This window comes from Tiliqua scincoides, chromosome 5 (genome assembly GCF_035046505.1).
Source record: "Tiliqua scincoides isolate rTilSci1 chromosome 5, rTilSci1.hap2, whole genome shotgun sequence".
Classification (NCBI taxonomy): Eukaryota; Metazoa; Chordata; class Lepidosauria; order Squamata; family Scincidae; genus Tiliqua; species Tiliqua scincoides.
This window is the reverse complement of record NC_089825.1, coordinates 27,058,898-27,086,413: the sequence shown is the minus strand read 5'-3', so window position 1 is coordinate 27,086,413 and position 27,516 is coordinate 27,058,898. Positions and strand designations below refer to the sequence as shown.

Here is a 27,516-nt window from a genome sequence, read left to right as displayed (position 1 = left end):
ATCCCGGTGCCCAAGCCCACCATGACTGGCCGGGGGGGGGGGGCGAGATCGCAGCCAGGGAGAAGGGGAGGCAAAGGGAGAACAGGAGAGGAGAGATATCAATAAGTTCCCTTTTGGCTGCCAGTCATGCACCTGCAGCCGAACCTAGGCTACAATCCTATGCGGTTTCCTGGGAGTAAGCCCCATTGACTATAATGGGACTTACTTCTGAGTAGTCCATGCATAGGGCTGGGCTTCTAAGTCTCTTTTCTGTATGCCTCCCTCCGGTGTGCCAGTCTGGAGGAGCTCAGTTGTTGCCCCCCACGCCCACCAGCAGGCAGTAGAGATTGAAGTTGTTGTGGAGAGCTGCTGGGGCTCCTCTTCGCAGCAGTCATGGAGGGCAAGCAGCAGAAGAGTCAGAATGCCAGATGCAAAGGAGGGTACCAGAATGAGGTCTCTCATCTATCAGGTGTGCTCCCTGGGGCATTTGGTGGGCCACTATGAGATACAGGAAGCTGGACTAGATGGGCCTATGGCCTGATCCAGTGGGCTGTTCTTATGTTCTTATGTATGATTAATTTTTAATGGTGCAGAAAGTGTCAGTTTCCGAACTCTGTGAAATCAGCTTCTGAAGTCTTTGTAATCAAGGTCTGTTAAATTGACTGTTCCTGATATCATATTAATTGGTGCTGGAACCCAACTTTGACAATGACTGGGCAAAACCCCATCCATAAACTCTAGGAAATAATAGGGCAATACTGGCAAATTTTATTTTTTTCATTAAAACAAGAGCAAGCACAGAACTTCATCTACATTTCAAACAGACACTGCCAAAATAGCAGAAATTTTTCAGAAAACAATTATTTGATGCAAACAAGGGACAACTTTTGTTGCTGACTGAGAACAAAACCAAGTTTAACACTCCAAACCTGTATAAGGTTTCTGTCCCAAATGGGTTCCCCGATGGATTATAAGATGACCACTCTGATTGAAGGTCTTTCCACAGTCCTGGCACTTATAAGACTTCTCCACTGTGTGGGTTCTCTGGTGGCTCATAAGATTACCACTCTGACTGAAGGTCATTCCACACTCCAGACACTTATAGGGTTTCTCTCTTGTGTGGGTTCCGTGATGGACTATAAGGCTGTGATTGTCACTAAAGCTCTTTCCACACTCCTGGCACTTATAGGGCTTCTCTCCTGTGTGAGTTCTCTGGTGGCTCATAAGATTACCACTCTGACTGAAGATCTTTCCACACTCCAGGCACTTATGGTGCTTCTCCCCTCTGTGGGTTCTCTGGTGGCGCATAAGATTACCACTCTGACTGAAGGTCTTTCCACACTCCTGGCACTTACAGGGTTTTTCCCCTGTGTGGGTTCTCTGGTGGCGCATAAGATGACCAGTCTGACTGAAGCTCTTTCCACACTCCTGGCACTTATGGTGCTTCTCCTCTCTGTGGGTTCTCTGGTGGCGCATAAGATTACCACTCTGACTGAAGGTCTTTCCACACTCCTGGCACTTACAGGGTTTCTCCCCTGTGTGGGTTCTCTGGTGGCGCATAAGATGACCACTCTGACTGAAGCTCTTTCCACACTCCTGGCACTTACAGGGTTTCTCCCCTGTGTGTGTTCTGTGATGGACTATAAGGCTGCGATTGTCACTAAAGCTCTTTCCACACTCCTGACACTTACAGGGTTTCTCCCGTGTGTGGGTTCTCTGGTGGATCTTGTTTCCCACTCTGACTGAAGCTCTTTCCACACTCCTGGCACTTATAAGGTTTCTCTCCTGTGTGGGTTCTCTCATGGACCTTAAGTTCACCACTCTGACTGAAGCTCTTTCCACACTCCTGGCACTTATAGGGCTTCTCTCCTGTGTGGGTTCTCTGGTGGCTCATAAGATTACCATTCTGACTGAAGGTCATTCCACACTCCTGGCACTTATAGGGTTTCTCCCCTGTGTGGGTTCTGTGATGGACTATAAGGCTGCGATTGTCACTAAAGCTCTTTCCACACTCCTGACACTTACAGGGTTTCTCCCGTGTGTGGGTTCTCTGGTGGATCTTAAGTTTCCCACTCTGACTGAAGGTCTGTCTGCAGTCTTGGCACTTATATACCTTTTTCCCTCTGTTGGCTCTTTGTTGTGAAGACTGAGTCTGCTCCCTCTTTCTTGCAATCTGTTCCCAAACTGATGCTGTTGAAATAAGAAATGCAGTAAGTGACCAAAGGAAGAAATTGCAGCCAATTGGTGAAGTGTAATGACCCCTGGCACCCGAGTTGGAGGGAGTGGGCCATTTAACGGAACAGAAGACACAAGGGTTGTGCAATTCAGCTGTTTTTAAAACAATCTTTTCCTCCTATAGGATACTGTTACATACATTCTCCAGAGAAAAAATGCACTGCGAGAACAAAAAGGAGCAGGGATACTTGATTGGTACCAGTTATGCCAGCCATTTTCAACCACTGTGCCGTGGCACACTGGTGTGCCGCGGATGGCCTGCAGGTGCCGCGGATGGTGCCATGAGAGTTTGGGGAAGTGTCATTTGTTAGTGGGGCCACTGGGGGATGCAAGCCCCTGCTGTCACTGGATGTGCCTTACAAATTGTTGATTTGTCTCTGGATCATTCCCCTCTTTTCACCTATGACAGATGCTGCTGCCTGATCTCAGAGTCTTCCCCTGTCCTTGGGTGGGCTTTTAGAGGGGAGGGGGTTATACATCACCCCCTTCCTCCTCCTCCTCCTCTGCTCAGGAGTTCCTTGGGTTAGTGCATCCTTCAGTGGCTATGAAGACAAGCCTTGCAACAGCCTTGCATCCTGCCAATGACTGAGCCCATATACTGGGTCTGCCTTATAGGCATGTTTGGCCTGGCCCCCCTTCCAGCTTAAAACCTGCCTCCCTAGTGTCCCTGTAACCCAGGCAACTAGGAATTCTGTCTTGGGGGGGGGGCATAAGTAGTTTCAGGACCCATTTATGGTCCACCCACAGACAGCTGAGCTCACTGTAGGAGTCAGTGACTGTGGGGGTTAGTTGGTAACCTACACCACTTGATTGTCTATTGTCCTGGCACGGGACTCAATGCCTGTACATGGGGGGGGGCAGAGCCTTAATCTAGGTGGCTTGGAAGGTGCAAGAACAGGAGCAGTAACATTGCTCCCAGAAAACACACACACACACACACACACACACACACACACACACACACACACACACACACACACACACCCCACATGTAATTGATATGCGGTCCAAAAAAAATACAGCTGTGTGCCCCTTTATGACCTTCTGGCTTACGCCAGGATCACATATCTGATCACCATATGCGGTCACATGGTTGTCAGGGCACACACCCCAACCCTCTGAAAGCGAGTGGAGCTCTGCATTCCTCCCCTCTGGAAGGTTGTCTGAGCCTCCTAGAGGCAGCACACATCCGAGTACTGGGATCTGGCAGTTACGCCAGATCCAAACCCCCGTTCCCAGGGAGATCAGAGTGGCTTGAAGCCACTCCGCTCTCCTCAAACTTGTGCCACCTCAAGAGGTGGCACAAGTCCAAGGGGACCCATGGGGCAAAGGTGCCTTGCCAGAGGTAAGGGGAAATGTTTCCCCTTGTCTCTGGATGAGTCGCTTTTGCCCCCTATCCTCCGCTGGATACAGTGCAAGCCTCTTGGCTTTCCTGTTCCAATGCAGGGTAGGATTGTGCCCAAAGAGAGAGAAGGGGAGGGGAAGCAGAGCAATCAGGAAGTTCCATGAAAACAGCCCAATTCAGTTGGGCATATAGTGTTCAGTGGTGAATCTTCTGATCCACTGCCATAAATGCCGCTATGATGTTGTTGCCATCATGTGCTATGGAGCCACATGCACAAACAGCTGGAAGCTCCATACACAAATCAGTGGCTCCTAGAGGCCCTGACAGACCAGGTAAAATGATGGAGGGGGCAGTTTGGGGGAGAATTAGGGTGGGGAGTAGGGAAAGTAGGGGGCAGTTGGGGGGCAGGAGGGGTGGATCTCAACAGCATTAATGCACACCAGGATCTATCCCCCTTTACTGGCCCAGACCTGCCCTCAAGGCTCCTTGGACGTATTAGCAAAATACTCAGCTTATGATTGAGCAGATCCATTGGCAGGTAGGTGGTCTATTGGTAGGTAAATAAAAATATTTAAGGAATATAAGGTGACAGAAAGCAGGAGCTTTCAGGAAAGCTACCTGCTTTCCTGACCCTGAAGGTGCAGGAAATTTCCTATCTCTGGAGGAATACTTTTAGGTGTCTGTTGCTGGTCACAATAGAGGATGGAGTTCTCTGGGCTCAGCAGTGTCAATTGAGGAGACAGGACCAAAGGGAGCTTGGAAGTCTTTCCAAACCTCCATTCCCCTCTTAGTCTAAAGGCAGAAATTTCCCAAATTCTTGCTTCAGGAGTGTCACCTGTAGCAGTGTCCAAGATTTTCAGTAATGTTGGAGAAAGTGAAGTTAGGAAAGTGAAGCGATTCCCCTTCTTGGAAGTGGGTATCCCATTTTATAAGGCTTTAGGGGCTACTTGAGAAGGAGGGGACCAAAGTCTACCATAGGCTTAAAAGAAAGCCTACAATTAAATTTTCACTAACATGGGAACATCATTTGTTTGACCTACACCATCTCTAGTCCAAAACTGTTAGATAATTTCAAGCTTGGGAAAGTGGACTGTAATTTAATTGAAACAGGCACCCAATTATATCCAGCTCCTCCTGAATACTGGATAAGATGTTCATTCTGAGCTGGGGTAACTATCAGACACATTCTGGATGCCCAATTTAGAGGTATTGCAAAACTCACTGTAATTTGCAACTGGATGTTTTTGGCAGAAGGATGTACAACTTCAAAGGTTCATGAGTGCCCTCTGAGCATAGAACCTGCTTTCACAGGGACATTCAACTCTCTTGTCTTTGACAGTACAGAGAGGGCTAGGCTTTCCTGCTAACACAGACCATGAGCTGATGCAAGGAACCAAAGTTTGTTTCAGGGTATCCAGCAGTCCACCTAGGGTTTACAATACTCCATCACTTTTATGGAGTGAGCTCATCAAGGAACCTGATTTTGTAGCTTGATGGCCCTTGAGCTCCCAGGATGTGGTTTCTGTTCATTGTACTGTGAATGGCACAAATGTGCTGTGGTAAGCAAGGTGTGGTCATAAATGAAATGTGTTTCTTCCAAATGCTTGGCCTGACTGATAGAGTGGAGGCAGGGGTGATTGCTCTGACAATTAAAATGTGGCCTTCCTCTAAGTCTCTGGGATCTGAGGCCTCCTGCCATCAGTCCAGTTCCAAAGTCATGCTACTGACCTAGTTTCATCAGACCACATTGGACCTGAAGAATGTCACAACCTCTTGCAGATACAGGTTGAGTCTCAGTATCCACAAGGGTTCCATTCCCAGAACCCACATGCATGCCAAAAATCATGTTAAAGTAAATCCATTAAAAAAAAAAAATAATGTGCCACATGCACCCTACCAAAAAAACCACACAAAAAACTGTGATTCGACACTCTACCTTCTCCCGTTGTTCCTTCCTCGCATGGTCCCAAAATGCACAATCCCAAAATATAAAGGTGTGCACCACTTAACAACAGTGATATGTTCTCTTATCTCTGTTGTTATGTGATTAGGTCATTAAGTGAACATTCAGTCCAGTCTATTGCCTTGTGTAAACAGATACTCCCAGCCAGACATTAGCTGGCTGCACAGGCTACTGGCAGGACCTAGGAGAGGGGGGTAAAGGGGGTAATTTGTACCCAGGCCCAGGGTCAAAAGGGGGGCCCAGGAGCCAAAGGAGGGGCCCAGAAATTTCCTGGGATCCAACATTTTCCTATCTGCTAGGGACACTACCACGACAAGGGATGCTGGGGACACTACTGATACCACATGGTTTGGTAGACATGGGTTCCAAAGACTTTTCTGGCTGTCTCTACTCTTCCCCCCACCGTTTCACCCCTCCCTGCTCCTATTCTGCTCACCCGTCACCACCCTCCCCTGTTCCGTTTCACCCCTCCCCCTTTGCAAAGGGGCCCAAAAGAAACTTTGTACCCCCTGATAAAATTCCCCTCAGGGGCCCTGGCTACTGGAGATAGACTGCCTCTTCTTTGCATTAAGAGCCTCTCTTTTGTGTAAACAGACACTCTGCTGCAGGCTATGGGAGACGTGATTGCCTCATTAAGAGCATCCTTATTGTGCTCTGACCACTGTCATATATGCGATCAGTTGTTAAGCAAATGGTTCTTAGGCAGCGCACTCCTGTACTCCTAAATACTCTGGAAGCATTTTCAGTGTGTCCTACTCCCTACCTTGTTTAAAGGAACTGCACGAGGAGCAATGTGAGGAGGTAGGAGCTGGATTGCTGCCTTCTGATCTGCCTCAAACAGAAAAGGCACAGATCAAGGAGGGGGCATGAGGCTCACTTTGTATGTAAAGAGAGAGAGGAATGGAAGTGCACCCACTCATTCGCCCACCCATCTTCCATAGGGTGCCAACAGGTACATGTGAGCAGAGGCAGAGTGGACTCAGGAGCAATGGAGACACATATCCCTTGCCCAGCTGTCTCCCTTAGCTTCTCCCTCCCCTGTTCCCTGTCATCTTTCTAGACCCTTTTATTGGCTCATACCAGCTCTAGCTTTGTGGCGCATTAGCTGTGCTATTGCAGCACTCAGTAGTGATGTCACTACAAGGTGCCTCTGTGGAAACTCCAGATGAGTTGCAGGTGAGCTGGGCCTGCTCAAAGCCATAGCACAGGGCTGTCAAGCACGTCATACAGAGGGCCGAATAGCATTCATGATGCCTGCTGAGAGCTGGAGGTGATGTCATTACACAAGAAGTGATGTCATTAAATGGGTCAAAACCAGAAATAAACACTCTGTTCCCTTGTAGGAACTCATTAGCTGCAAATGACAGGAGAGAAAATACATAAATCTTGATCATATTTCAAGATATGGGAGAGCCCAATTATCATGCGGGCCACCCTTTTAGCAGTGTCAGCATTGCTCAGTGGAGAGCCCGAGGACCAGATAAAAAGCTGCTGAGGGCTGCATCCAGCCCCTGGGCCTTAGATTTGACATCCCTGCTATAGCAGTTTGCAGCTTGCTACTTGCTCCTACAATTAATGGGCAAGCCTAGCAATCTTAAATATTTTTTGTATCATTGTTTTCAACAATGACAATCACTTCTGCCATGCTCAGTTCAGATCATAATGGTCCCTGCCTTAAGGACCACTTTCTCCCTACATCTTCCCTCCCAAGTATCTTGACAGGTATCAGAGTAGACCCTTCTTGGTGTCCTCCCACTGACTGAAATACGGAAGTTGAGAAAGAGAGGGTTTTTTTTTTTTTGGTGATAATGCCATGGTCTAGAATGCTCTCTCCAAGGAAGCCTGTTTGATTGACTCTCTAAGAGTGTCCCACCACCTAGCCAAGACATTTTCCAGGACACTTTCAGTGTCAGCTGATGGGCAGCAGTGATGCTTTCTGCAATCAATAACAATAGACAGGTAGAAAGCAGACCACCTGAGGGTAGAACGATATATTGAGTATGTCAGACAATGGGAGAGGGCTCTCAGCAGTAGAGCACTTGGTTTGCATGCAGAAGGTCTCAGGTTTAGTCCCTGGCATCTCCAAGTACTTCTGGGGAAGATCCTTGTCTGAAGCCCTGGCAAATCTCTGTCATTCAATATGTAGCATCAGCCTTGCTGGACACAGGAGTCTGACTCAGTATAAAGCATCTAGGGTGGTGCAGTGGTTTGGGAGACAGAAGATTCAGGTTCAAATCCCCACTCAGCTATGAAGCTTCCTGGGTGACCTTGGGCCTGTCACACACTCTCAGTCTCACCTACCTCACAGGTTTGTTGTGAGGACAAAAGAAGGGAGGGACTATAGACCACCCTGAGCTCCTTGGAGGAAGGGTGGTATAAAAATGTGAAAAATAATTTTCAGATGACAAGGACTTGTATTTGTTTATCTTCTGAGAGAAAAGTAGCTGGTGGGGAAAGTGATTTTGAGCAGATAGATGGCTGTGAAGGAAAGGGTTTTAAACAAATACTTCCCCCATCCCAACCTCCTGCTTCACCTGAAGCAGCTGCTTTAGCTGATAAAAGGGAAAAGACCCATCATTCTGTCCTCAGGCATAAATGGTTAAGTATACAGTATCTTACTGTGATTTTTTAATCACTGCAGGGGGTAGTTCATTCAGCCTAAGATACCAAAACTCCTTCGACTGTATTGAATTCAGATGCTGAATTTTCCTCTCCTGACCTCCTGTCAGAACTGATTCCTTGAAATATAGAATTGCCTGACCTAAAGGGAGGGAAGTGAGGCAGGAATGAAGAACCATACAGACCTATGAAAAAGACTCACTTGAGCCATTAATATTAAATAGTGCTTTTTAAAGGTTAATGGAATTATTATAGAGATGGTGAGCAGCTTAGGGACAAAGGCCAGTGAGCAAAGAAGAAGTTGTGTATCTGGAACTCCAGAGATAATGAGTTACTAGAAGAAGCAGAGGGAACCCTGGTTGGTTTTGAAAGAAGAAAAGGAAAATGACAGTTTTGTGAGGAAATTGATCAGCAGATGACCTCACACAGGGCAATGCATAAAAGCTCTAGGTAGAGGTGTTTGAAAATGGCTTGATTTTTTTTGCAGATTATGTGATTTGGAAAACAAAATAAAAAAGGCAGAAAGCTGTGCTATATGTTTTTATTCCAAGTTCTTTGTGCTTTGTGTTTTTATTTAGATATCTTAAGCACCAAAATGTGATGTTTTGTATTTTTATGTCGTTATCAACAAAAACAAACACACTCCCTAATTATAGGTAACCATCCTGAAATAAAAACATTCAGTCTTCATAAGGAAAAATCTAATTATTTCATGAAATCAACTAGATGCAATGGCTGCAGATTCTCGTGCCAGAATTGGCCCACCACTGAATCCCTATGAAGTGGCATGGTGGAAATCTAAATGCTTTAAAAGGAATTGAGGGTATTGAACCCCTTCCCTCCCTGGGCTTTGTCTCTCAAAATGGTTTATTTGCTGCCATCTCTCTCCTAATGGTGCTCTGAGACCAGAAGTGACACCTATGGGCAAAAAAAAAAAAAAAAATATGGCTGTGGTGAAATGGTTTGGGAGAAAGCACAGGTGAAGTGTTCAGGTTTCTGATACAATATTCCAAGCTTAGTGGCAATTGTCTTACATGGTCATCTCATCCCGAAACCTTCTCCGCTTGCCTCTTAAAGAGGCAGTCACAATAGCAGGTAGGAGCTCTTATTTTTGTAGTTTTCCAGATGCTTCTGGCATGAATACCCAAGCTGAGCTCAAAATAAGATATGGACCTAAGTCCAAGGTAATAAGAAAAAGATGCCCATGGACATCTTCCAGTGAGCCATGGGGATATGCCATAGCTTACTGAAGACTGTACATATGTAGATGTTACGGATAAGACTGTATCCTGGCAATTCCTTACGGAATTGGATATAATGGTCTTTGGAAAAAAATAATGCTTAGTACTGGTAAGTTTCATTATTCAAGCACTTCACTAAATATGAAGCTACTTACACATTTTCTCTCACTATCATTAATAGATATTGACAATCACTCTTCAAACATCTGATTCTCCAAAACCTGTGGAAAGTTACTGACCTGGCCTTAGTTTTGATAAATGAGAAAGGTATTTGTTTTAAGAGATGTATTGCTTTTGCTAAGTAGAGGCAAGGCATTGCATTTTATGAACTGTTTGGGGCCATAATATTTTCCTTTTCCTCTCTGGAACGTTTAGACAGAAAACAGAAATTGCTCTGCATGAGTCAACTGCTTCTTGGGAATTCCAGACAAACCACATTACTGATAAATTCACAAGACCCACATGGCTGCTTTCTGTAAGTGAAGCTTTACTTGCGGTGAACAATAAGAAGCCTTGACAAAGCGACAAAGCAGTCACAACAGATGCCGAAACTGTAAGGTAACAGCTTTTCTACAGCTGTGTACAATCTGTCAGAAAAGCCATTTCCTTTCAAAACATGCTCAAGATGACTTTCCTTATGAACATTGGTAGACCTCCTCACAAAAATGACAATTACAGATACCATTGTGCCATGTTTGAGAAGCACAACCCTGAACACACAAAAGGTTCAAGGAACAATTCACCTGCCTACTCACCCAGCCACTTCCTTTATTTGCAGCCCAATCCTATCCTACTGTCAAGCAGTAAAAAAAAAAAAAAAACTTCAAGGGCCTTTCCAGTTAAATTGGAATTTATTTTGGAACTTGGGAACCGTTTAGACACAGTTTCCTCTTCCATGCTACCTCCTTGTCTTCCTCAAGTTCAGAAAGCATTACCTTGGTGAAGAGAGTAGATGGTAGCCTATGGAAGGCTCCTTCAATACAGGAGTGCCATCATGGGACCCTGATTTCACAGTAAGAAATAATTTAAAGCAGTTTTTCCAAAGGGTATCATGGGACTCTTTTCCCTCTTGCACAACACCAGAACTAGGGGGCATCCACTAAAATTGAGTGTCAGGAGAGCTAGAACAGACAAAAGAAAATATTTTTTTACCCAGCATGTAATTAGTCTGTGGAAATCCTTGCCACTGGAGGTGGTGATGGCATCCAGCCTAGATGCCTTTAAAACAGGATTGGACAGATTTCTGGAGGAAAACTCCATCACAGGTTACAAGCCATGAGGGGTATGTACAGCCTGAGTTTAGCTGGTCGTTCATTGTGAGGGCTGGGTAGGAATTTTTTTCTGTTATCCGAATTGGCCATGGATGGCAATTTTTTCACCCATCCCAGACTGGCGAGAGAGGAAAGGTATATTCAGGTTTCATGCATTAAAACTGGTCACTGTGTTTAATAAAGTAGCACAAGTTAAACCCAATTGCAATCTGCTGTCTTTGTTGGGGGCTGTGGGCAAAAATAGAATGCTAGATGCAGGGGGGTGGCAGTGAGATGCAGGTATCTTGTGGTCTTGTGTGTGCTCCCCGTGGCATCTGGTGGGTCACTGTGAGATAAAGGAAGCTGGACTAGATGGGCCCTGGGCTGTTCTTATGATCCAACAGGGCTGTTATGTTTTCATGTTCTTATTACTTGACCAAGGCCAGCCCATTCGTGCGGCTAACTGAAGCAACAACCTCAAGCAGCAGGTGAAGTGCGTCTATTTCTGTCTGCCGACTTACCTCCACTGATACTTCTCCTTCCACTCCTTGGATTGGGATAGGATAAGAGGGGCAGAAGGGAAGAAGAAACACAGAGGGAAGGGGACTGCCGAGCTACAACACTGGAGAGTGGGAGGAGCAAATGCTGGCACATCACTGGGTAAGGGGGGCAGAATTTGGCATGCTGCTTCTCACATTGCAAGTTCATGGGCTGGCCCTGGCCTTAGGTATAAGCCCCAGCTGGAAATGATACTCTGTCATTTCAAGGAATTGAAGATGGGCAGGGTGTATTGGTGTTTCCAGCACCATGGATAGCTCCAAGGGAAGAAGTTGCTCTGACAAGGCAAGAGGTGTTGAGGTGTGAAGTATCTTCACACACATAAGAACAGCTGTGCTGGATCAGGCCATAGGCCCATCTAGTCCAGCTTCCTGTATCTCACAGTGGCCCACCAAATGCCCCAGGGAGTACACCAGATAACAAGAGACCTGCATCCTGGTTCCCTCCCTTGCATCTGGCATTCTGACGTAGCCCATTTCTAAAATCAGGAGGTTGCACATACACATCATGGCTTGTAACCCATGATGGCTTTTTCCTCCGGAAATTTGTCCAATCCCCTTTTAAAAGCATCGAAGCCAGATGCCATCACCACATCATGTGGCAAGGGGTTCCACAGACCAACCACACACTGAGTAAAGAAATATTTTCTTTTGTCTGTCCTAACTCTCCCAACACTCAATTTTAGTGGATTTCCCCTGGTTCTGGTGTTATGTGAGAGTGTAAAGAGCATCGCTCTATCCAATCTAGTCTTCCCCTGCATAATTTTGAATGTCTCAATCATGTCTCCCCTCAGGCTCCTTTTTTCTAGGCTGAAGAAGCTCAAATGCCATAGCCTTTCCTCATAAGGAAGGTGCCCCAGCCCAGTAACCATCTTAAGGCCCAATCCTATCCAATTTTACAGCACCAGTGCAGTCGCAATGCAGCCCCAAGGTAAAGGAAGAAATGTTCCCATACCTTAAAGAGGCCTCTGTGACTGCTGCCTCACCACAAGACGCAGTGCATACCCCTTTGGCACAGTTGCACTGGCCTTGGAAAATTGGATCAGATTGGGCTGTTAGTTGCTCTCTTTTGCACCTTTTCCATTTCCATTATGTCCTTTTTGAGATGTGGTGACTAGAACTCGACACAATACTCCAGGTGTGGCCTTCCCATCGATTTGTATAACGGTATTACAATATTAGCCGTTTTGTTCTCAATACCGTTTCTAATTAACCCAAGCATAGAATTGGCCTTCTTCACTGCCGTCGCACATTGGGTCAACGCTTTCATCGACCTGTCCACCACCACCCCAAGATCTCTCTCCTGATCTGTCACAGAGCTCTGAACCCATTAGCCTATATGTGAAGTTTTGATTTTTCGCCCCAATGTGCATTTCTTTACACTTACTTACACTGAAACACCCCTGCCATTTTGCTGCCCATTCTACCAGTTTGGAGAGATCCTTCTGGAGCTCCTCACAATCGCTTCTGGTCTTCACCATCCAGAAAACTTTGGTGTTATCTGCAAACTTAGCCACCTCACTGCTCAACCCTTTCTCCAGGTCATTTATGAAGAGGTTGAAAATCACCGGTCCCAGCACAGATCCTTGGGGCACACTGCTTCTCACCTCTCTCCATTGTGAAAATTGCCCATTGACACCAACTCTCTGCTTCCTGGTTCTCAACCAGTTCCTAATCCAGGAGAGTACCTGCCCTCTAATTCACTGAATGTGGAGTTTCTTCAGCAGCCTTTGGTGAGGGACTGTGTCGAATGCCATCTGAAAGCCCAGATATTTAATTTCCATGGGTTCTCCCGCATCCACATGCCTGTTGATCTTTTCAAAGAATTCTAAAAGGTTCGTGAGGCAGGACTTACCCTTACAAAAGCCATGCTGATTCTCCCTCAGCAAGGCTTTTTTGTCTATGTCAGGAGTGTCCAAAGTTTTTGGCAGGAGGCCCACATCATCTCTCTGACACTGTGTTGGGGGTCAGGGGAAAAAAAGAATTGATTTACATTTAAAATTTGAATAAATTTACATAAGTTTACATAAATGAATATATTAAAGATGAACTTATATAAATGAATGAAGGCCTTGCAATAGCTCAAGGCCTATAAAAGGCCTTGTACAAAGCAAGGCTGGCTGTTCCTTTGCTGCCGCTACTGCATCACAGATGTGAAACAGCAAGCAGTGGAGGGAGCTCTCATCCCACAGGTCATGTGAGAGGTCAAACAGTTGTCCTCATGCTGAGAGCAGTTGCGTCGGAACAGTGCAGGCTCCAGCAAGTCTACGGAGGGCCAGAGGCTCATTGGAGACCAGGGGCTCCCTGAGGGCCACATTGAGAGTCCTCGAGGGCCGCATATGGCCCCAGGGCCGGGGTTTGGGCACGCCTGGTCTATGTGTTTTGAGATTCTACCTTTGATGAGGAATTCCACCATCTTACCTGGAATAGACATTAGCTTGACTGGCCTATAGTTTCTGAGATTGGAATCTTTTTACCTTCCCTTTCAACCCCCTTCTAACAAGCCTCCTCATTTGAGGGAAGTCCGCTTGTTGGAAGTCAAGAGTTTTTGTGACAGATTTGCCTGGTACTCTTCTCCCGAGATGCATGTCAAAACAGATTGCAGCATGGTCACTGTTCCCCAATGGCTCAGTAACATTTACATCTCTAACCAAATCCTGAGTACCGCACAATATTAAATCCAGAGTCATCTGTCCTCTGGTGGGCTCCATGTCTAGCTGCCCTAAGGCACAGTCATTTAGCATGTCAAGAAATCTGGTCTCTTTTTTGTGACCAGAACACAAATTGACCCAGTCGATGTGAGGATAATTGAAGTCCCCCATGATTACAACCCTATCCCTCCTTGTCACCTCCCTGATCTGTTTCCTCATTTCAAGGTCCCCTTCAGGTTTCTGGTCTGGAGGATTATAGTACGCCCCCAGTATTACATCGCTCCTCAGGCCTGGTAATTTAACCCACAGAGATTCTATGGTGAAGTTGGACCTGCCTTCAAACTATAATTTGCTGGATTCTACCCCTTCTTTAACATAAATGACCACCACCTCCAACACACCCTCTTTTTCCCTCCTGTAGAGTTTATAGCCTAGGATTGCGGTATCCCACTGATTCTCCGCATTCCACCAGGTTTCCGTTATGCCCACTATATCAAAGTTTTCACACGACTACCCCTCCTGAGTTTTGTCTCTTTGCCCGGAGATGGAAGACATTAAAGGGGAAATGGTTTGACCTGAAGGTCTGTGCTTGTTCTCCTCTTCTTTAGCAAGTCCCTTCTGGATCATTGCCAGCACTGCTGTGCAGTCACTTGGAAGCATGAAGTTCCTGGCATGGGAGGAGCCAGTTCTTTAGCAGTTTGGGCTCTGAGGGTGCTGCCTCTGTGAGTTCCTGTTTTGGGATTTCTTCAGGTTCTGGCTTAGTGTTGGGTCCCAGAAATGGGTCTACCACTGGTCATGGGCTCCTCCTATCAGAGAAGCTTCACACTGCTGCCCAGAGCAGGGGCCTGATGCTACGGGGAGGATTGTACAGGATTGTGTTCATAGTTGTAAAACTAGTACAGTACTTTCTTCCTCTTCTTTCATGAACTTTCCTAAAAGTTACATTATCTAATTAATCAATTTCATTTTGAAAATCTGAGAGGACGTTCCTAGGTCTTAATGTTGAGAAAGATACTCATAAGGCATCCCAAGGCTCCCCTTTTCTAGCAAACATTACTGTCTGGAGCTGCGTATAGGGGAGAGGAAGCAAATCAATAACATCTAAATGCTAAACTGAGTGTGGCTAGTAAAATAAATGTGCTGCCATTTCAAACACAGTGATAACCCCTTTTTGTAAAATATACAGAAACCAAGAACTGTCAAAGAACTGTAGGCTTCAGAGACATGCTAAATATCAAGTTAACAGCTACATACACGCTCTGCATTTCCTCTATCATCTTAAATAAATATTGCTGAACTTCAGTGTGCTCAAGCACTTAGAGATGATTTTTCACATTTGCATCAGTAGCTGTCTTGCAAGTGGTGCATTTACTGTCTCTCACAAGGAGAACAAGGTCTTAGTTTTCAGGATCCTTTGACAACACATCATCAGCCAAGCTATGCCAGCAAAATGAATCCATGAATATAATATAGCTCTTTCTGATGCCAGTCCAATTTGGACACCATGCCAATGATGCAATGATGTCAGTGTGTCATACCTAAGCCCATCCAGGCTATGCCACACTGCTGCAGCCCTTCCTAATAACACTGACAGGATCCATGGAACCAATAGCACAGCCTGTCACCAATGGATCAGTACTGTATTATGACATTGACGCGTCATTGGCATGTCATCATTGTGATGTCAGTTCGTCATCGGTGTAACATTAACACTTCATCAGCATGTCATCATCATCATCATCATCATAATACAGGTATTTATATACTGCCTTTCTTGGTCCTCAGATTTTTCCTCAGACTTTATTCAAGGCGGTTTAGACAGGCAGGCTATTTAAATCCCCGTAGGGATTTTTACAATTGAAAGAAGGTTCTATCTTTCAAGAACCACAACATTCAGATGTTTCTTTCTGATCTGGTTTAATATTCTGGCCTCCATCCTCCCACGCTCAGAGCAGATGGAATAACTCAGCTCAGCTTTGTCAGCTGCTTAAAGGTCGCACGGTGCTGGTGGCCTTGAACTGGCAACATGCGGATGTTATCAGCAATGTGATATCACATCATCACATTGATGTGAAATCAGCATGTCATTGGCTTGGCACTGGTGCTTTGTCGGTGCATCCGTTGGTGTGATGTCAGTGTGATGGTGGCATGACATCCAAGGAGCTAATCAGCGTATCTGCTTAGCCCAGTGGTTCTCAAACTTTTCCCGCTCGCACCTCCCCTGATCCTTGTAGCCATTGGCCATGGCTCCCCATTACAACACCTCACCTCAGTTACCCCCAAAATGGGGATGAAGGTGTTATACACTAGAAACAAGGCTGCCAGCACTCTGAGGCTGCAATCCTAACCACACTTACCTGAGAGTAAGCCCCATTGAACAAAATAGGACTTACTTCTGAGTAGACCTGGTTAGGATTGTGCCCTGAGTTTGTTTGCAGCACACCTGGAGGGTTTTGGAAAGGGAGGGGGGAAGTGATGAATCTGCTGGGGGAGGGGAAGACTTTGTTTTGGGTGTATCTGCTAATTGCAAACTGATGCAAACTGAGACCAGAGACCATTTGGCTGGAATCCTAAACCCACTTTCCTGGGAGTAAGTCCCATTGAACACAATAGGACTTACTTCTGAGTAGACCTAGCTAGGATTGTGCCTTTTGTCTTACAATAGCAGCCAACACAGTACCCCCCCCCCCCAAAAAAAGAAAAAAAAAAGAAAGAGGAGGCAGGAGGAAAAAGGGATGGCTGAAAAGGAATGGGTATTTTTATCTTTTAATCAATTTTTGGAGACAAAGCCATCAAGAGTGTTTTTTTTTCTTTTTGAAGGGGAAGAAAAAAGAGAAAGGTGAGGATCCTTGGTTAACCTGACACAGCCCATTTGAGTCAATGGAACTTACTCTCAACCTAGCTAGGATTGTGCCTTTGGTCTTACAATAGCAGCCAACAGCATACCCCCCCTCCAAAAGGAGGCAGGAGGAAAAAGGGGAAAGGCTAAAATGGAAATATGAGAGCATAACTCTAACTTTACAAATCTAAAACTCGTTGGATTACAAATTAATCGTTTTGGAATATAAACTTTGCTTTGAAACATTCAGTTTCGTTTTCCTGTGGAAAACTTAGAGTGCCTGTGGAGAGGGCTGGAGACCTGCATTTCTTTGTTTTGCAAAAGCGGTTTCATTGTTTTGAATTTCTCAGACTATCTCCTCCAACTGAATACGGTTAATATAGCAACAAAGGTAAGCAATAGAACCAAGATAACAGAATAAGAAGAATAGAACATCTGGGACATCTAGTGGATTTTAAAAGACATTGCAAGGCAAAGGTTTATTTGATTTAAAATTTCCCTGTGTTGGTTTTTATGGGTGAATAGTTGATTTTTTTTGATGATGTGATGTGATGTATGGGTAACTGATAGTGATATATGTGATAACATATATTTGAGTTTTACAGAAAGAAGATATAAGAAGGAAGAAAAAGGATTACAGAAAAAGGAGCGAAAGTTAGGGTCTCTCCCACCCTGGAGTCAAATTTGGGAAAACTAACACAAGAGGAACCAAAAGGAAAAGATTGGAAGCAGACATTACAATATAGAAAAATTAGTGGCAATGGGACAGCAGCACACAAATCAATTTTTGCAGGTTCAAGCTAGTCAAGATGTTTTAACTACACAACTAAATGATCTTAGTGTGCAACTGAAAGCCATTAAAGACCAAGCAGATGAGAATATACAAAAGATTAGAAAATTAGAAAAAAAAGACAACAAAATATCAATCTAGAATATTGGAGATAGAACAAAACCAATATGATGGAGAGGCAACTTTAATGGAAATTCAGATGAAGAGTGCAGCTCGAGTGGTGAGAATACAAAATGTACCAGAACAGAAAAGGGAAGATACACGACGTCTGATTAGTGATTTAATCTCAGAGTGGATCGACACGCCAACAGAGGAGATACTCATGGATCTGGATTCAGCAAGAAGAGTGAGCACTTTTTATCTAAGAAAACATGAACTACCAAGAGAAATCCATCTGAAATTCATCAGAACATTTTTAAGGAGATAAAATATTGAAGATCTCACAGGAAAAGGAATGGATGGTGGAGGGTAGCAAAGTGAAAATTCTGAGACATGTCCCATGGAGAGTGAGAAAGAAGAGAAAAGAATATGAAGAGCTAGCAAAATTTTTAAGAGGAAAGCAAATACCATATAGATGGCTTCTCCCGGAAGGTATGTTTTTTCAATTCCAGTCACAGAGATATAATATAAATTCAACAATGAAAGCAGAAAATTTTTTGAGTACAGTGATGAAAGGTGAGACGAGAAATGAAGAAAATGAGGAAGAGGAATTGAGAAGAAAAGAACTGGAAAGTGTAGAAATGGAGCTGGAAGAAAAGAAATCAGATGATTCAGAGACAACTGAGGAATCAAAGAAGGAAGAAACTAGAGGGGCAAGGAGGCACTCACTGAACAACAAGAAGAAAACACAAAGAGAAGGTGAATAGTAAAAGAAACTAAAGATGGTTAAGGCAGGATGGAGTATTAACTCTGTCAACATAAATGGCTTAAATTCATCTCAAAAACGAAAGTCTTCCTTCAATTGCAAAACTTATTTGCTTAATATTATCGTAGATATTATAGATAAAGAAAATGATGTGTATTTTGTTAGTATGACATTAACTGCCGTAAGGATTTTATATGCTAGATACTGGAAAGTTATTAAAATTCCAACAAAAGATGAATTAATAGAGAAAATAATGAATGTGCCAGAAATGGATAGGCTTACAGTGACTTTGGATCAACAGTGTAAACCAACACAGATAGAGCAATGGAGATCATTTTATGCTTGGTTGAAAATGGAGTTGTAGATGTTTAAGATAGGGCATTTAGATGAATATATTGTATACATGATATATTATATAAGATATGATAGATGATATTAAGAGGCTAAGCTAGAAGAAGAACAAGATTAGAAGATATGTATTGATTGATTAGATATATTGATATATGATTGCCTGCACCCTCCAATGGTGTGTTTATGTGGTTTGTGTGTGTGTGTGTGTGTTGTGTATTGAGTTTGTGTTTGTTTATATTTGTTGTTTGTTTTTATTTTGGAAAATAATAAAAATAAAAATTAAAAAACAAGAAATCAATACAAACTAGCCAGCTTGTGGGCTAGCTTTGTTTTCCCAAATGACTTCTGGAATAATCAAATTTTCACTGCCTGGTAAACAGCAAGCAGTGATGGAATCAAGCAAATCTCCTCCCTCAAAGGCAGCAGTGTGCATCTAAGAGATTCTTTTGTCCCGTCTCAGAGTTACGGGCGGTTGTGACAAAAGCAGCAGTACACCAATCCTCTCCTCTTCCCTATGGCAAATTCTAAATTGCAGGCAATATACTGCAGTTTGTTGAACAGTTCAACTATCAACATTTGCTGGTTATCAGTGTGGTTCTATGTACGTACCATGGCAGTACCATGGGCAGATTATTCAGACAAGGGCACAAATGCTCAGTAAAAATAAAAAAATCTGTCTCTCCATTTGCCAGATGATTTCAAAAATCACAGCCTTTGACACATCTCGGAGACTGACAGAAAACAGATTTGGAGCTCAGCACAGAGCAGAGGGCTGAGAGCCAAAGAAAAAATGCTTTCGAATTATGGTATTGGAGAAGTCTTTTGAGAGTTTCCTGGACTGCAAAGAGATCAAATCAGTCAGTCCTGTAGGAAATCAACCCTGACTGTTCATTGGAAGGACAGATGCTGAAGCTGAAACTTAAATACCCCTCTCATGAGGTCTCTATAAAAGACCCTGATGCTGGGAAAAATTGAAGGCAAAAGGAGAAGGGAACAGCAGAGGATGAGATGGTTAGATAGTGTCACGGAGGCAGTGAACATGAATTTGGACAAACTTCGGAAGTTAGCAGTAAACAGCGCAGCCTGGTGTGCTGTGGTCCATGGGGTCATGAAGAGTCTGACTCAACTTAACAACTGAACAACAGTAACAACAGAGTGGAGATGGAATCTGACTTCACAAAGGCATTTCTTCAACCCATTTTCATTTTTTTTTCAGCACCACTGAAATTCAGCATTTTAAAATAGCTCACTCTGACAGAATTAAATAATCCTTGATAAAAAGCTTAGTAATATGTATACAAGACTTCCTACTTTTGAGCAGACCATCTCATTTCCCGCAAAGAGTTACATAATTTACCCAAACTCTCGTCACAGTTAGATTCATTAGCTAGAAATAAAGACATAAAGGATTACTGAACTGCACAGTTATAATTTATAACAAAAGAGATTCATCGCATATATTAACTACTACCTCAAAGGTAACTCCTGTGTCTTTAACAGCACAATAGAGAAATCATATCTAGAACAGTGGTTCTCAAACTTTTAGCACCGGGACTCACTTTTTAGAATGACAATCTGTCTGGAACCCACCAGAAGTTATGTCATGGCCAAAAGTGGCATCAACAAGCAAATAAAATATTTAAAGTAAAACAAATAATTAAATAAGGGGAAACCAGCCCTGTTCTACCAAGTGAATTTTCTCTGTAACCTGCCTGGTGGTGTTGGATTCTTCTCAGTCTGTCCTTTCCAATGGACTAAGGCAAGTTCACCTACACATGAGTAAACACGCGATATGACTCAGTTTCACCTTCCATAGGGCTCCATGCATTTGCCTTTTCAGCTATCAGCTGCAGTTTCAAGACCCACCCACAATCAGGTTGCGATCCACCAAACGGGTCGTGGCCCACAGTTTGAGAAACCTTGATCTAAAGCTTAGCCTGCTGAAAAGGTCATTAAATATAGTTTTGAACAAATATGATTTTCACGGGATAATTATGAGTAACAGGTTCTATATTTAGTAACTGCTTTGATGCATTTTGTATAATGGTCAGCTACATAATCACGTGATGGTGAATCACTTTTTTGATTCATATGGTTACAAGCTAATGCCACCCTTCATAGCATTTGGAAATCTTATTTTGGAAATATGTCAAAAATGTTTTTATCACAATTGCACATAAGAAAAATAATAAACTCTGCAGTCTTTGGATTTTTGAGAAATGTAATTGCATCTTTAGAAAGCTGTTGGGTGCGGAGGAGGAAGATTGGTTTTGCTAGCAAACTAGGCTTAGACCAGAAAACATTATAATTTCTTCTTTCTTACTCAAATTTGACTGGGTCAAATTTTGATTGTGTTAGGACTCGAATATCATGAGAATTCCCGCAGAGAATTTTATTAATATCATGCGACTAGACTAGAAGACTAGATTAGAATACCATGAGAATTCCTGCCAAGAAAATTATTAATTGATAGTACAAAATGTAAACATGTGGAAAGACCTGAAGCTACTGTAGCTCATGTTTGATGAATTGCCCTCTGCTGCATACATGGCATGCATGGCCTTGACTTGAAATTCCCTGGCAATGATTTTTTAAAATTCTTGTACTTATATACTTATACCTGGCAACAGTGGTGTCAAGAGTCAATCAGGTTAGGCACTAGCTAAGGCACAAACCCATCAGAGGACACACCTGGCCAGGCTAACCCTCCAATCTTTTGTATCAATGATGGTGGTACTTCCTAACATGCCATATTTGAGACTCCCAACATGTTCTCACCCATTCTACTATATACACACACCCTGAATCTTGCTTGTCTCCAGACTAAACAGACCCAGTTTTTTCAACTTAGTTCTCATAGGAATTCCACGAAGGTCCTTGGTTTTCCTTATTGATCTTTGAATCGTTTTCCATTTTGCCAGCATCCTTCTTGAATGAGTGTTCTGAGAATGTGAACAGATTGTTTTCAGTGTTGACTGCATTAAACTTCTATAAAGTGAAGAAATGAGCTTTTTTCTAGCGTAATAGCCAAAGAGGATTACTTAATGGGCACAGATAGCTAGAAGGCATTTGCTTAAATGAGCTTCTTGAAACTTTTGCTAGATGGTGATTACGATCTACTGAACACATCCCACCTCCTTGGATGGCAGCTGGGGATGAACAATCTGGAAGCTGGAATGTAGTCAGTAGTCAGTGAGGAGACAGCAATTTGAGTTTTCATCTCTAACTGGAAAAGAGGAGCTTTTTGTGTATGAGTTTTCATGCATACACTGACCTAATGCCATCCTGTTGCAATTGGGGGAAAATGATGCTGCTTATAATATACTTATCATAAGCCCAGTCAACACTATATGAATTGACTGAATGCACAAAAGGGATGGAATTGTACCCACTGGAGGTTGTGGACCTCGCTCCTGCACTGCCCCGGGGCACAGGACTGGAACATGCCACCCCCTCACAACACACTGCCCCCCTGATACTTACCCAGCCATAACAGAACCTTGCGTGACATCCCTGAGCACTCTGAGAGCCTTCTGAGGTGTCCACAGCGCCTTTAACAGTACTTCTGGTTTTCCAATGAAAATCACAAGTTCTGTTTAAGGGCACTCCGGAGGCCTCAGAAGACTTTCAGAGCAGCTGCAGGCACAGCACAGGTCTTCACCTGCCCCTGGAATGGCTCCAGAGGGCAGGTGAAGGCAACAGCAGTTGCATGACAGGTGGAGGTGGAACCACAGTGGGTGGCAGTGCCACACCTAGGGTCCACAGGCACAGTGCCTAGGGCTTTTATCCCCCTGCCACCCAGGACCGCCACTGCCCACTGGTCCTGTCCCAACTTCTACACTTCTGCCAGTCATCATAGACAACACTGAGTGAGGTGATCTAATAGTGTGATTCAATGTACAATAGGTCAGCGTGAGACAAGAGCACCCACCAACCTCCATTGAGATGCAAGGGAGTACAGAATACAGGTATCCTGTTGCCTGATGTGGTTCCCTGAGGCATCTGGTGGGCCACTGTGAGATACAGGAAGCTGGACTAGCTGGGCCTTTGGCCTGATCCAGCAGGGCTGTTCTTATGAGTTGATGCTCATCTGGAAGACTTTGAAATAGGTCCATGTGAAAGCTGAGAGTGAGTGACACAGAATCCTCTCCCTCCTTTGCTAGGAAGTTAGATGCTTCTAGTCAAAAGACAAAGTGTGTTTTGAAATGTTGGGCATCTCAGTTGAGGCATTCTGATTAGCCCTCACCTCTTCTGTTTTTTATCTTCTCTTTCCATGAATCTTGGGACCTTAGTCTTTGAAGTGGGTCTTCCCACCAAATCCATCACATTTCCCATATCCATCAGACAATGATATCTTCAAAGAATGCCAGCAGTGCAAGCTAAGCATTGGCTCCCTCGCTCCAGTTTAGGCCCACTACCTTTAATCAGCTCACAGAAAAGAAGGTAGTTAAAGCGAAAGTCTGAAGGAGAAAGTTGAAAGGGCTATTGTGGATTGGGTGGTGAAGAGAACAGCAGCAGGATACCCATGGCCGACTGGTGCCTTGAAGTAAGAAAGATATTGTAACAGTATTAGGAAACATGTTCTGGGAAATTGAATTTCCATATGAGATCAACTGCTCTTGCATGATAGAATTCTAGCCAGCCAGTTCTTTGAATTAAGCTAAAAATTCATTAGGCTGGAATTCAGACTTCAAAGGACTTAAACTGGAAGGTAATTTTATAAAACCAGGGGGAGGGGGCAATCAGGACACCCCCTCCAGCTATTTCTAGCACATCAGCAGCAAGGAGGAATATAGTGATTTCAAATGTTCATAGATAAAAATCCCCACTGCTGGGGGAATCAGCATCTTTCCCCTTTGGGGGCAAAAATTGGGAGTAATTTTTAGCAGAAAAATGGCACAAGAAGAAAGGATGAAGAACCCTTAAAACCCGCTGGTTTTCCAACTTACGGCCCAATCCTATTCAACTTTCCAGCGCTGATGTAGCTGGAATGCAGCCTTGATGTAAGGGAATAAATGTTCCCTCTCCTTGAGGAGGCCTCTGTGACTGTCCCTCCACCACAGGATGCAGCATGTGCTCCATTGGCTTGGCTGCACCAGTGCTGGAAAATTGGATCGGATTGGCCCTAAGTTTTCAGCCCCCTTGTGGGACTCCAGTTCGCAGGAGACCCTCCAAGTTGTGAGAGGCAATGGTGGGGCACTGGGGATTCCAACTCCAGCAGCAATGACCCGGCCACCGGGGCATCAGAAAGGAGTGTGGGGGGACTGGGTTGCGTTATCCTGGTCTTTCTCCCCACCTTCTGAGGTTTCTGGGTTCCCAGCAAGTCCTGGTTCACAGGCAGGCTGGCTTCTGCTTCAGCCAGCTGCCTAGTCCAGACTGCCTTCATCCCCACTTTGGCAGGCTTTTATGCTGGTGACTGGCCTGTCCAGACTCTGCCCCTTCCTCCATGAGAGGGCTAAAAGTATGGGGCCTTGTGCTCTTCCCCCCACCCCCCTTTCCTGGCTCTCCTTGCCAGTGTTCCTCCTGCAGCTGGCCTCGGGGTCTGCCTCCTCCTTGCCTAGAGCCCCCTTCTCCCCCTGCAAGCAGCCTGTTCCTCCCAAGTCTCCCCAGGCAAGTTAGGGGGATCCTGACACTCCACATCTGCATTTTTAATATGAACACTATTAGGGGCAAAGGGTGCATGACTGAGGGCCAAACTAGATTAGACATTGATAATGGCATTTTCACTTTCATTAAAAAAAAACAAAAAAAAACTAGACACACGCAGGTCAAAACTGGGCCTTTGGGGAGGGGACAGGGGTTTTAATTTTTTACCCCATGCTGCAGTCTCAGTGAAAATTGCCCCCTCCCTGTTATTTGTTCCACTGGGGAGCAAATAACTCCATCTTCATTAGCTCCCATGGCAGCTTACCTCTTGGGGCAAACAGTTTAGGGGAGCAATATTTGCTGGAATCATAGCATGGGATAAAGGATTACAATCCCTCTCATTCACTTCAGTGCCAATTCCACACACCCCCCCTCCACTGATATCTACTTTTTAAAAAAATGCACAAATAGAAGATCAACTACATGATAAATATTGCATCTAATTGAACCTTAGGCACCCTTGATACTCTTTCCCTGAAGAGATGCCTGCAGTTTATCACATCAGGTCTTCCTTCTGCCTGCCTGGGAGCTGTCCATGGTTGGCAGATCTACCTCTGTCTTTGCTTGCCTATTTCTCCCCTGCAACCTACCTCTCAATCATCTGTTCCTTTGGCTGAGCCCCAGTTAACTGTCTCCTGCCAGCCTCTGCTTTCCGATTTCTTTCCTTGTGCTACAAGGCAGAGATTGCTTTTCCACTGCCCAGTTGGCAGTTGATAGGGCACTGCCCAGAAAAGTTGATAGATGAGCAAACTAGGCAAGACATTGAAGACCCGTTATAAGATCTCCAGTGGTTTGTTTTTGGTTTTTGTATTTGCGGTTAATGGGATCAGAATCACAGGAGAGAGTTCCTCTGAATTTTCCTGATGTAAATTATTGTCACCCTGAAGCTGATATTTGCCCTACTAAGATAAATGTGTGTCTTCCCTAGCTGCAGAAATAGCAGCTGGGGTGAGATTTATGTTAGGAAAATGGGAAAAGTCTGCATCTGCTGGTTGTTACGGTTTGAAAAACGTGTTGCTGTCTTTTACGGCTTTATTATCATCTATTTACTGCTTTTGGTTATTGGTGCTTTTGGTGCTTTATGTGTTTTATTGCAATTTTATGTTATTGACATTTTGCATTTTAACTTTGCTTTTAGCCATCTTCAGCATATCGCTTTATGGGGAAAGGTATGCTTATAAAAATATTTTAAATAAATAAATGGGCTATAGTCCCAGTTTTGCTCTTGTGGTTGTTTTTAAAAAAGAATTAGTGAGATCTAATCGGATAGCATGTTTTGTCTCCTTTGGCTCTGAGACATGAAAACATACTCTTGGTGATAGGATATCATTCTGTTTTATTCCATGAAAAATGTAGCTTTTCAGCAAAGGATCCTCAGGGTCACATTGCATATGAATGAAAGGGGTTACTAAGCCCTTTCCTTCTGCACAATTGATTCACTATCCCTGCCCAGGTTTCTAAGAAAAAAGAGTTGACTGTGATCTGTAAAACACTATATGGGAATCACTTGAAAAATGCAAGCACATTTGTCAGTACCCTAGGGGTTTTGACTGTTACCTCTGAACAATAACTGGTCCTTTTATAGACTGTCAGAAGAAGCTCCCATGGCTACCATATTATTTTCTTATTTTTGAAATGAGCATTGAAAGGCTAGTTGCAATTCTCATAAACTATTATGTTGCTAGACTAAAAGCAAATAAACGGTTCTTGTATTCTTGAAGTCTGGTAGCTAAAAATAAATGTGATCTTGAGTAGCCTTTCCAGACACTTTGAACAGTCGAGTTTGGCATCATAACCTGACATCATAAGTCATGCAGCAGACCCAATTCCCATCAAATATTGAGTTTGTTTTTTTAAGACATGCCACTTAAAAATTAATAACACATGTTTCTGGCTTCTGTTGTAGGCTGGTGGTGGCAGCGGGGCTCTCTGTAATCCTGTGATCTAGGCTGTGTTCCATATCATATGACTTTAGCAGCTAGTGACATTAGAAAACCAATAAGTATAAATGAAAATTGGGATAAACACCAGGACAGTCACTTCTGGTATTTTTCTATGTTCAGACATGGTAGTACAAAATACAATTGCAAAATACAATTGCAACTATAATCCCATTACAAGAACTTTCTGAGCTGTTGCATTATGTGAATTATTACTTCTCTGTAGGCTGTCTGGTCCCCAATGGGTCCCCTTGGACTCATTCTAGTTCCTTAGATGGTAGAAATCTGAGAAGACTCCTGGGGGCAGGTCCAAGCTGAGAAAGGGGAATAGGATCACAGTATGCATGGCTGCCACTGAGATCCACCCCCTCCAGCCCCCGAACTGCCTCTGCCTGCCACAATCCATCCTTGATCCTCTCACCCCTGCCCCCACCACTGATTTACCAGCGATGACATGGCATGGAGGGTTTTCTGCAGGCCAGTGGCACCCACCTATGCATGGTCTTTGGGCCTTAAGACTAGTGTGCCTGGCCTGCAGAATGTGCAGCGGTAGTCAACCTGGGGACTTACAGTAGCAGATTGCAAGATCTGCCACCATAAGGCCCACACAGGATTGGGCTGTAAGTGACTCAAGTTGCAATCCTAAACACATTTCCCTAAACACATTACCATTAAACTGAATTCAGCAAGGCTTATTTCTGGCTAGACTGTCAGTGTTACTGCATCCTTCCTAAGCCTCTCCTTCTGCATCAAGCGCACACTCATTGATGTATTTTTCATCTCACTGCTTTTTGTGTGCACTCACCTGACTCATCTCTGCAGTTTTTCGACTGCGATCCAAAGAGTTCACATTCTCTTTCCATTCTAGTTTGCCAAGGCCTTCCTTTGGTCTGAGGCAATGTCACATGACAGTCTCCAAAGAGGTATTTCAAAGACATACTTGACAGAGAGAAGCTCATAAGCTTCAAGAGGGCAAGAGGTTCCTTCTTTAGGGCCAGCACAACACACAGTTTCACTCATCATTGGCAGTGACAGTGTCAGCAGTTATGTGACCATGAACCAAAGCCAAATAGCAGATGAAGCAGGCTATATTTCTTCCTTGGTGCTGTATTGTATAAAATAGACTGTGTGATAGATGGTACTTCTTGTCACTGAAAAGACAGCTCTGTGGCAATGCTTCTGCTGAATGCCAGATCTCATGCTATTTTAAAGAAGGGAAAATACACACCATTGACTGTTGTGGGA

At 44.1% G+C, this 27,516-nt stretch overlaps 1 pseudogene; it reads right to left on the bottom strand.

Annotated features, from left to right (window-relative positions):
- Nucleotides 1-894: 894 nt before the first annotated feature.
- LOC136652201 (zinc finger protein 135-like) lies at nt 895-27,209 on the bottom strand (annotated as a pseudogene).
- Nucleotides 27,210-27,516: the final 307 nt, after the last annotated feature.